Raw genomic sequence first — 12047 nt, 5'->3', positions numbered from 1 at the left:
GTTAGCCACCACATGTGACATCCTTAGTTTTTGATGTAGTGTTCAATGATTCATTAGTTATGTATAACACCCGGTGCTCATCACAACCCATGCCCTCCTTAATACCCACCACCTGGTTGCCCCATCCCCCCACCCCCTCCCTTCTGTAACCCACAGTTTGTTTCCCAGACTCCCTAGTCTCTTATGGTTTTATACTCAATTTTTTAAATAAAAAGGACATGCTGAAAACAAATAGATAGATACATAGATAGAGAGATAAAATATGAAAATGTTCCAGGGTTAAAGATCCAAATCTTCAAAAGGACTAGACCTTTGTACCCCTTTATTGACCAGTCACTGGACATGGGCTGCCTTCAGGGAGGGGGTGGGTGTAACCTTGAGTAAAGTGGCTCCCTTCAGCCAAGGCAACGCCTGGAAAGGGATTTAGCCGTTAGCCATCAGCAATCAAGACCTCTGGCAGCAGGGAAAGAGACTCAAGTCCAGTTGCTGAAATAGACATTCATCCCATCTGGGAACAAGCTTGTCCAGGATTCTGCTTTGGGCATCCCCTGGGAAAACAGAAGGGGAAGGGCAGTGAGATCAGCTATAATCCCCATAACTGCTGCTGGTCTGGAGGCTGGAGCTGATTCTCCCTCCTCTATTTTATACCCTCACCTCTCGTCACCTCTGGCACCTCTGCTGGACTGAGATTGTTTCTCTGGTATATACTGCATACAGCTCTGGGGGCTGGGAGTCTGAGATCAGGAGGCTGGCATGGTTGGGGGGGGCATCTTCAGGGTCTCTGACTTCTGTTGTACCCTCAGATGGTGGAAAAGGCAAGGGAACTCACTCAGGTCTCTTTTTTAAGAACTCTAATCCCATTCATGAGGACTCTCCCCAAGCACCTCCCAAAGGCCCCACCTCCTAACTGAGGGTTATGTTTCAACATATGGGTGTGGAGGGGGGGATGACACATTCAGGCTAAAGCAACCTCTATGCCAGTGGCTCTCAACAGGGGGATGATTTTGCCAGCAGGGGATATTTGTGGATGTCTGGAAACATTTGGATCACAGCGAGAGGGGGAGGGGCGATACTAGGGCATCTGGCAGGTGGAGGCAAGGGATACTGCTGAACATCCCACAATGCACAGGACGGCCCCACACAACAAAGAACGACCTGGCTCGAATGAGCATGCTCCATGAGCATGTCGGCAGTGCCAAAGCTGAGCAGCTCTGCTCTATGTGATAGAACACAGGGCTTTCGTTAGCACAGGATATTTGGGCCAAAACTGCAACTTACCATGAACTGTGATCGAACATCCCTCACTTTCACGCGGCCCCATTTTTTTTTAAAGATTTTATTCATTCATTTGAGAGAGACAGAGCGAGAAGGAGAGAGCGCAAGCAAGGGGAGAGGGGGAGGGAGAGGGAGAAGTAGACTCCCTGCTGAGCTGGGAGCCTGACATGGGGCTTGGTCTCAGGACCTGGAGATCGTGACCTGAGCTGAAGGCAGATGCTGAACCATCGGAGCCACCCAGGCCCCCCACCTGATTCCATTTCTTACTCTGTCCACAAATGACTGTGGATTCAGAAATTTACAGATCCTCTTTGTTGCCCATCCCTGAATCTGACTTAAAAGAAATTGATTCCCAATGCTCACGTGATCACGGGCCTGCTGCACCTGGACAGTTACCAGTGAGGCGGTGACTTGTTTACTTCTCTTTATGGAAACGAGGATTCTGAGACAAAAGTTCATTTGGCAAACTGTGGGGGGAAAGGAAACAGAAACATTCCACAAAGATTTTTCAGGGGCGACCTCACTCTGAGATAGCTAAAGTAAAATGCACAATTTGGTGCACTGGGTGTTATACGCAACTAATGAATCATCGAACTTTACATCAAAAACCAGGGATGTACTGTATGGTGACCAACATAATATAATAAAAAAATATTAAAAAATAAAATAAAAAAGAAATGTAACAGAAGCAAGCACCCAACAAATAACAAAAGTCATAGGTGCTGCCTTTGCAACCTGGCACTTTTGCAACCTGTCTTTGCAAGCTGAGGAAGAGGCAGCAGGGCTGGGAGCTCCAGAGGGAGGGACTGCCTGCTGGAGGAGCCCTACCCTGCAAAGAAAGGCCAGGACCTGCACCTGTGTCTTGCTCAGGCTTTGGCCAGGGGCCACCCCCAAAGCAGCATATTGTCAGCCAACCACATTCCTGGCAGCACCTCCTTTCCTAAATGGGGAACTGAGTTTTGTCTCAGTCTGGATCCCCAGAAGCAGACCCTGAGACAGGCATTTGTACAAAAAGGATTTATGATGAAGTATTCCCGGGAAAAACCTGAAGTGGGGTAGTAGACCAGAGAAGGGAGCAAGGCTAAACCAGTAAAATGTCAAGAAAATCCCACTGAGGGCCACTTTGGCTCAGCCCTGGTGAAGGGCACACTTGGAGTTGACCAATCAGGGTGGCCAGCCCCAGTCTCCACCCCTGGACCACCCCACCCCAACCCCAGTGAGTCACAGGTCAGGGCTGCCCCCAGGGGCAGTAAATTCCCAGGCGTTTGTGTTTTCTGTCTGCAGGCAAAGTGAGTTCCCACAGTTTGGGAACAGCCCTGCAGAGGCTCAGGAGCCGGCTGTGGAAGGTGAAGCCAGCCCAAGAGCAGGTGCGCCTGAAAATGCAAAGGGCCAGAGGACGCGTGAGTGGAGCTCTGACAACACCCGATCCAGACTGAAACCCAGATCGACAATGATTGAGGCGGAGAAGGAAAATCGAAAGTAGAACCAATCATCTTTCAAGTTTGTATAACTGTTTATTTAAAAGTAGCTGTGACATTTTTTTCTTAAAAACATCCAGGCGTGGGGGGTGGGGCAGGTAGGGAAAGGTTGGTAAAAGGGTACGAACTTTCAGCTATAAGATAAACAAGGTCTGAGGAGCCAATGTAACATATGGTGACTACAGTGGATCACGTTGTATTATTTAATTGAAAATTGCTAAGGGAGCAGAACATAAATGTTCTAAACTCCCCCCCCAAAAGATAAATATGGGAATTGATGGATGTGTTAATTAGATGGTGGCAACCCTTGTAGGATGTATACATCTATCAAATCACCACAAGGCACATTTTAAGTATCTTAGAAATTTCTTTGTTAATTATACTTAAGTAAAAGTGAAAACAATCAGGGTAGTATTAATGCTTCAGCTTCTCCAGAGCTCCCCTGTCTGCCACAATGAGGCTTCAGCAACCCTGCCTGGGATAGTAGAGGGGTCTTGCAGACACAAAGAAGGATCAGAGTCTTCCCAGGAGCATCATATCTATAGAGAGCAAATAAGCCAAAGGGGTGGGAAGCCACTTGCTTCAGCAGGCAAATTCAATGTATTTCCCAAATCTACAGTAATGAACTTTGCCTCAATAGGGCCTTCGGGTTGTGAAAAAGAAAGTCCATCAGTGACTTCCTCAAGCACTGAAGGGTTTAGTTAAGGTGAATCAGAAGTTATCCTCAAAATGCTTTTCCCCTAAGTCATACTGCAGAAGCTTGCTTACAGACTTATTTTTCTTCCTCTCAATATTTTTTTCCTTGCATCGCTAGAGAGAAGCTTTCAGAAAGAAATTTTAGAACTCTTGTTTCTTTGCTTCTTGTAGGGGTGGGAAATGGATCAAAGATGTCTCCCCATCGCAAATCGCGGCTCAGATTGGGATTTTCCACGATGAATTTGATCATTGCTGATAGTGGGACCAGATAACTCTGATCCAAATACTGTCCCCCTTGAAATCCAAGTTATCTGTCTGGGTGGTTTATGTGAGCTTAGCCAGAAATTGTCAAATCTCCACAAAGTACTAAGTAAGCACATATGGTATAACTCGATTTACTTTCTCTTTTATTTTGCTTGTTTTTGTATTTGTTTATTTGGTTTTTGTTTTTTTTAGAACAGTTTTAGATATACAGAAAAATTGCAAAGGTAGTAAAAATATAGCCCCCTGCCCACAGATTCCCCTATTATCAACGTCTTCCACTAGAATTGAACATTTGCTACAATTAATGAACTAATGTTGACATTCTTATTAAACAGTTTATAGTTTATTTGGATTTCCTTTTTTAAGAAATTTAAGATTTTTTTAAAGAACTTTTTAAGAACTTTAAGATTTTTAACCTAATATCCCTTTTCTGTCCCAAGATCCCATCCAGGAGACCACATTACACTTGATCATTATGTCTTCTTGGGCTCCTCTTGACCGTGACAGTTTTTCAGACTTCCTTTTTTTTGGTGACTTTGGTAGTTATTTTTTAATTTAATGTTGTTAGTTACCCTACAGTGCAATATTGGTTTCTGGAGTAGATTTCAGTGATTTTTCACTTACATACAACACCCAGTGCTTATCACGACAAATGTCCTCTTTAATACCCATCACCCATCTAGCCCATCCCCCACCCACCCCCCTCCATCAACTGTCAGTTTGATCTCATCAGGAAGAGTCACTTATGGCTTGTTTCCCTCTCTCCTTTTTTCCTTTAGCCCCTTCCCATATGTTCATCTGTTTTCTTTCTTAAATTCCACGGAGATCATATGGTATTTGTTTTTCTCTGACTGACTTATTTCACTTAGCGTAATATACTCTAGCTCTATCCATGCCATTGTGAATGGCAAGATTTCTTTCTTTTTTTTTTTTTTTAAAGATTTTATTTATACGACAGAGATAGAGACAGCCAGCGAGGAGGGAACACAAGCAGGGGGAGTGGGAGAGGAAGAAGCAGGCTCATAGCAGAGGAGCCTGACGTGGGGCTCGATCCCATAACGCCGTGATCACGCCCTGAGCCGAAGGCAGACGCTTAACCGCTGTGCCACCCAGGCGCCCCAAGATTTCATTTTTCTGATGGCTGAGTAGTATTCCATTGTGTATATATACACCACCTCTTCTTTATCTGTTCATCAGTTGATGGACATTTGGGCTCTCTCCATAGTTTGGCTATTGTTAATAACGCAGCTATAAACATCGGGGAGCAGGTACCCCTTTGAATCTGTATTTTTGTATCCTTTGTGTTAATACCTTGGAGTGCAATTGCTGGATCATAGGGTAGTTCTATATTTAACTTTTTGAGGAACATCCAAACTGTTCTCCAGAGTTGCTGCACCAGTTTGCATTCCCACTAACAGGGCAAGAGTGTTCCCCTTTCTTTGCATCTTTGCCAACACCTGTTGTCTCCTGTGTTGTTAATTTTAGCCATTCTGACAGTGGGAGGTGGTATCTCGTCATGGTTTTGATTTGTGTTTCCCTGATGCTGAGTGATGTTGAGCATCTTTTCATGTGTCTCTTAGCCATCTGGATGTCTTCTTTGGAAAAGTGTCTATTCGTGTCTTCTGTTTTGAGAAGTTACTGGCCAGGTATATTGCAGGATGTCCCTCTATGAAGACTTGTCTGGTGTTTTTCTCACCATTAAAATGGGATGATGGGTTTTCAGGAGGAAGATCACGGAGCCATCTTCTTCACTTCATAGCAAGGGCACACACTATCGACATGAATATGACTGCTGCTTTTGCCTTTGAGCACCCGGCTAAGGTAGTGTTGGTCAGGTTTCTCCACTGTAAAGCTCCTCTTTTATTTCCCCTTTCCACACAGTGCTCTTTGGAAGGAGGTCACTGTGTGCAGCCCATCCTTAAGGAGTAGGGAGTTGTGCTCCACCATGTTGAGCCTGGAATATCCACATAACCTACTTGAAATTCTGCCTGGGACTTTTGTCTCTTCTCCCCCATTAATTATTCATCATTTACTTATATCAGTATGGGCTCATAGATATTTGTTTTTAATTTTACTCCTGCTTTATTTAATATAATTTTATTTATTTTTTTGCTCACATTGTTCTAGTTTTGGCCATTGGGAGCTGTTTCAGCTGGCTACTGTGGTCTTTTGACATACCCCCATCAGTGTGTGTGTTATACTTTTTAGCGCTTTTTTTATTTTATAGCACTATAAGTCTCCAGGCTCATCTGGTATATTTCCCACCCCAGTTGTAAAATAAGCGATTTCTCCAAGGAGCCCTGATTCCTTTTATTGGACGGTGGTATTAGAAACCAAGATCTGGGCACTAGGCGTGTTCATTGCCATGAGGGTGTCATTGCTTCTAGGCTGTCTCAAGCTGACAGAGCAAAGAAATACATGTATAAACACACATATCTATCTGTTACCATGTGTACTTACATTGAGTTAAACATGAGTTCTTACTGATATCTCTAACTCCAACCCATTACCACATGGCTCATTCCAGCTTCCTTCCCTTGCTCACATGCAAATTCCCACTCCAACAATGAGAAACTGGCTCCCATCATCATCATCCATTAGCTTAATTGTTCTGTTCCATATACAGGTATAACAGTATCAAACTCGTTAACTCTTCCCCTATGAGAAATAAGTTGATCAAATAGAGCACAAGGTTTTGTGCAGTTCCTTTTGCCTTTAGGAGTATAGACTCCATGCATTTCCAAAGTTACTTGGGTCAACACCTTCCCCTCGATCCCCCTCTCTGACTCTCTTCAGTGAAGTTATTTCACATTTGCAATACAGTTAGATTCTCTTATCATAGTTTTCCTCCTGGGATTCTGCTTAATTTGCTTCAGATTGGTAAATTTGAAGTAGTTTTTCTCTCCCCTTCAGAGTGCATCAAACAGAAACCATAAATAGCAAAATCATTTTCACTGGTAATCCAGCGACATAAAAAAGTTGCCATCAACTATCTGAATACTTAGAAGGTGTAAAGCAGGCCATGTGTTAAGGAGAGTGACAAATTGTTTAACTCCTATGTAACTATATATTCAATTTTCCTCTAAATCACGAAATAATAAAAGTGGTATCTACCTCTCAGGGTTTTTGTAAGGTTTAAATGAGTTTATTTTTTTAATAATAATATTTTTTATTATATTATGTTAGTAACATAAATGAGTTTAATACACTTGACAGCCTCAGAACAGATTCTAGCACCTAGAAAATGCTTCACAAACGCCCTGATTATAATTACCACCAACAAGCTTTCAGTGGGAGAGCACTGTGGCATGAATAACATCTTAAAAGATCATTCTGGAAACTGAAGTCAGGAAGTGAAGAGGCTATTGTTAGAAAATCCAAGCAAGGAGTGGGGGCACATTGAGGTCAAGCATGGAGAGAGGGAGAAGTTTAGTTGCCAATGGGTATGATTGGATATGAGGTGGAAAGAAAAAAGTCAAGGATCATACGTAGTATTTGTCTTGAACAACCAGGTGCCAGAAGAGTGGTGTCATTTACCGTGGGGAGAAGACTGGGGGCCTTGGTTTGGATAATCCTGAAACCAGAGCCTTCCCAAAGTCTATTTGGAAGGTGGTCCCAGAAAACTGGAGCGAGGGATAGTGACAAAGGATATGTCATTGGGCCGTTATTGGGATGACCCATTAGGATGAGTCATTACTTTGGGCCACTGGACTCAGTCCCCCTGAGGACACACTTCAGAATTGTTCCACCAAAGGATAAGGGGTTGGGATGTTTACCTACCAGCCCCTACTCCCTTTGGTGGAGGGGTGCCCTTAGAAGAATGAACTTCCCCATATTCCCTGCCCTTCCAGCACTTGCTATAGGTTATATGGGCTTCCATTAGCATTAGAGAAAGCCTTGGGGCAGAAAAGGAAAAGGTGCTGTGGTGGCAGAGGCAGGAAGCTCTTGGTATGCACTGCAGCTACAAGAACATCAGAGGTAGTCGGAGGCACCCAAAAAGTTGGCTAGACCGAGAAAGAACAGGGTGCCAAGGGTGGGGCGGAGCACAAATTAATGTATTTTCATTTTCAGTTCAATTATTTATTCAATTATTTACCAAGCATGGAGAATACATAGTGCATGGGAGATAGACATGAAATACATACCACAGAGAGTAGAGACATGGTCCCTTCTCTCAGGGAATTACATGTAGTAATATATTGGAATGGAGTGTTTTATGACATGATGTGACAGGACGTGACATAATAGAGAGCACTGGCTATGGAGTCACACATGTCAAGTTTAGGTATGCCATTTCCACCTACATGAACTTAGGACATGTTGCTTGACCTTTCTGAGATTGTTTCCTCATTTGTAAAATGGGATAACATCAGTTCCTCCCTGAGAAGTTTGTGTTGAGTATTACATGAAATGACGCACATGACGTGCCAAGCACAGGGCCTGGCACAAGGAAAGCACTCTGTATCCATTAGCTGCTCTTGCTGCTGCTGATTAAGAAGAGAGGTAAGATATTTGTTGCAATCGTTATAAGGCAAAATGATTTTCATAAGAAGGCAAAATCTTATCTCTCAACCTTCTCCGAGTTAATTCTAGTTACTTCTAGAATTTTTAAAATATTTCTTTTTTGATTTATTTGAGAGAGAGAGAGCAGGGGGAGGGGCAAAGGAAGAGGGAGAGAGAGAAGCACACTCCCTGCTGAAATCAGAGCCTGATGGGGGCTCGATCTCATGACCTTGAGATCATAACCTGAACTGAAATCAAGAGTCAGACAACCAACCAACTGAGCCACCCAGGCACCCCTAGTTACTTCTAGAATTTTGAGGAAGACAAACAATAGGCCTGATACCTGATTATGTGATACATTATTTATGGCTACAAAGTGAAGAGTCACCCAAGAGGAATAATTTAACAATATTTCACATACATTCAATCTTATCCCTCTCCAACCTCAGAATTTATTCATTATAACCTTAGAATCCCCCATTCGTATCAAGAAGTGGACTACAGAACAATTTTTTCACAAGAATTATAACCCATGCTACCACCATTTAATCACCCTGATGTCCTTATAGCTTATCTTTAACATTTTTAGTCTTTTCTCTGTAGATTGAAATCAGGGATCTCAACTTGGAGGATGTATGCATGCATATGTTTGTATGTATGTTTAAGTGTGTGTGTGAGAGACAGAAAGAGAGAGAGAGGAGCTGTATCAGTTTCCTGTCACCACGATAATGCTGCATAACAAATGATCACAAAATTAGCGCCTTCAACAAGAAGCATTTAGTGATTTAGACTTGACTAGGCTGGACAATTCTGACTTAGTGAGACCCACTCCTAAGTCTGGGAGGCAGCTGGTGTTGGCTGATCAGAATGGACATGGATTTGGCTGGAGTGACTAGGGCATTTGGACTCGCTTCACTCTCCTTATCCTCCAGCAGGCTAGTTCCAGCGTGTTTTCATTGGTGAAGGCAGAAGAGCAGGACAGGAAGAGCAAATGGAAAAGTGTTATCTCACACCCCTGCACGCATCATATCTGCTGACATTCTTTGGCCAAAGCCAAATCAAAGGATGAGAACAGAGGCTCACCTCTAAGAAGTGAGACAACTGAAAAGGCACATGGTAGAGGGCCTGAATACAGGGAGGAGTGAAGAATTGAGGCCATTCTCACAATCTGTCATGGGGTAGGTATCAGAGCCACTGTGGAAATGTTTTCTAATTCCCCACACATGTCCTCCCCCTGCCACAGGGACCCTGACACACTCTGGTCACCCCACTTTGCTGGGTGGGAACCACTTCCTCACAGGCTCTACACAAACAAATCTTCCTCCCAGACCCATTCCGATTCCATGTGGGTCATGGCTTTCCATTCATATGGGAATTAATGTATTTCAGCTGTATTTAATGTATTTCAACTGTATTTAATAAAACACTTATTGGACAATGTGCTAGTTCTGGGGATCCAGAAATGGGTAAGAGACTGTTGCTGGCCCCAGGGCACCTGAGTGGTGGAAAAAATAGCGTGACAAACAATTCTAATGTGACACAGTAGGGGACACAATAGAGGACAAGGCAAAGTGCTATAGTGGCTGGGAGATTTGGGTAAGATTTATTCATCTATGTATTCTGCTTTTACTTCAAAATGCAATTTAAAAAATAAATTCCACTTTCTCCAACAGATATGGAACAAGAACAAAAGAGATGATATTGGTAGGAATGCAAACTGGTGCAGCAGTGTTGAAGATAGTATGGAGATTCCTTAAAAAATTAAAAATAGAACCACCATATGATCCATTAATCGCACTACAAGAATACAAATACACGAATACAAATACAAGAAAGAATACAAATAAACTAATTTGAAGGGATATGCACTCCTATGTTTATTGCAGCATTATTTACAATAGCCAAATTATGGAAGCAGCCCAAATGTCAATAGATGAATGGATAGAGAAGATGTAGTATAGATATATTTTTTCGATATATATATATATGGAATACTATTTAGCCATTAAAAGAATGAAATCTTGCCATTTGCAATAACATAGATAGATCTAGAGTGTATAATCCTTACAGAAATAAGGCAGTCAGAGAAGGACAAATACCATATGATTTTACTCATATGTGGAATTTAAGAAACAAAACAAATGAACGAAGGGGAAAAAAGAGAGAGACAAACCAAAAAATAGACTCTTAACTGTAGAGAACAAACTGGTTACCAGAGGGGAGGTGGAAGTGGGGATGCGGGAAACAGATGAAGGGAATTAAGAGTACACTTATCTTGATGAGCACCGAGGAACATATGGGATTGTTGAATCACTGTATTGTACACCTGAAACTAATGTAACCCCATACATTAACTATACTGGAATTAAAATACAATACAATATGACACAATACAACAAATTAAATAAATTAAAAAAGAGATGGAGGGGAATCTTACAGATCAGAAGAGATTTAAGAGACACAGAATTGCAACCTAACCATAGTCTGAATCTTATTTGAATTGTGATTCAAACAAACTGAAAACAATTATGTCATTTTTGAGATAATCAGAAATTTAAATAGTAACATTAAGAAATTACTGTCAATTTTTTATCTGAAAATGGTATTATTGTGGTTATGTTCAAAATAGTGCTTATTCTTAGAGCTATATACTTAAATATTTGTGAATGAAGTCACGTAATGTTTAAATTTTGCACCAAAAAATAATATAGGATGGGGCGTGGATAGACAGAAGCAGCCTTGGGTTCATGGAAGTTAGGGCTGGTGGTCAGCACATGGGCTTCTATATAGTTCTATTGACTTGTGTGTGTGTTTCAAATTCTTCACAATAGAAAGTAAAATAAATAAGCCCATCTTCCCTGGAAAGATGGATGGAATGAACCTACTTGATTCTGACTATTTCCAGAACACCCCACATTCATGGTCCAGTCCACACCTAATCACGACTGAGGAGGGGCTTGGTGTTCGTCATTTATATATCTCTCTTTCATTGGTCTGGTACCCAAGGAGTCCAGAAGTATGTGGAAACAGAGTCTGGGCCCTAAGGGAATTATAAACCTGGTTCATCTCCCTCCTCTCTGGTGTCGCTTCAGATGGACCCTGGCCTTACTCACCAACTCCTGCCAGTCAAGGTCCTGTCAAGAGTTCTTATGACTGTACAGCAGTCTCTTTTAATGATGGAGGGCAACAGACTCTTAGACACATTCTTCCAAACAGGAAAAAAAAGGGGGGGGAAATTAGCCCACCCATAACTCAGCACACTGCTCTCCAGGGATAAAAGCATTCCTTTGTAAATTATTATCTTATGCTTAAATGCCTGGACCACTTCATGTTTGAAAAATGTTAATAGTTTTGTATCCTTTGTCAAGAAAGTCTTGGACACCAATACAACCAACTCCTTTTAGCTGCTCAGGCAGTCATCGGGTCCTTAGCCCAAGACAATAAATATTACTTGGAATTGCAGTTTTAATAAGAATAAGCAGGCAAGTACAGCACAGCTCATGCTGCATGAAGCCAGAAGCTGACGCTGCCTTGTAACTAATGTTGACAGTCTTAATGCTTCGTTCTCTTCAGTACCTTTGACATTATGTCCCAGAATATCAATCCTCCACTACCTGCCGACCCCATGGATACAGCCATATGGGAGAAAATGAACCAATCCTTTCTGCAGGACCACCCACTTGCCCAACACCAAGGTTCTCTAAAATGCTTCTTCTTAACACACTTGGCGGTTCAGCTTTGAGGGGATAAGAAATAAGGCTATGAACGCTGAGGATGGTTGGTCTCACATGGAAACCCAAGAGCTGAGGATCATCTAAGGTGGAAGCTGAA

The 12047-nt window shown here is 42.3% G+C and overlaps 1 long non-coding RNA gene across 3 annotated transcripts; it reads left to right on the top strand.

The window, feature by feature from the left end:
• Positions 1 to 2096: 2096 nt before the first annotated feature.
• Positions 2097 to 10359, top strand: LOC130541850 (uncharacterized). 3 transcript variants are annotated; one of them, XR_008959415.1, is made up of 3 exons: positions 2097 to 2775; positions 9152 to 9394; positions 9890 to 10359. It is a non-coding gene; the product is annotated as an uncharacterized LOC130541850 (long non-coding RNA). The 3 variants fall into 3 exon arrangements; XR_008959413.1 differs by having other exon boundaries at positions 9152 to 10359; XR_008959414.1 differs by having other exon boundaries at positions 9149 to 10359.
• Positions 10360 to 12047: the final 1688 nt, after the last annotated feature.

This window comes from Ursus arctos, unplaced genomic scaffold, assembly GCF_023065955.2.
Source record: "Ursus arctos isolate Adak ecotype North America unplaced genomic scaffold, UrsArc2.0 scaffold_16, whole genome shotgun sequence".
In the NCBI taxonomy this organism is placed as follows: domain Eukaryota; kingdom Metazoa; phylum Chordata; class Mammalia; order Carnivora; family Ursidae; genus Ursus; species Ursus arctos.
The sequence above is the reverse complement of the archived record's forward strand: the minus strand, read 5'-3'. Positions and strand labels throughout refer to the sequence as shown.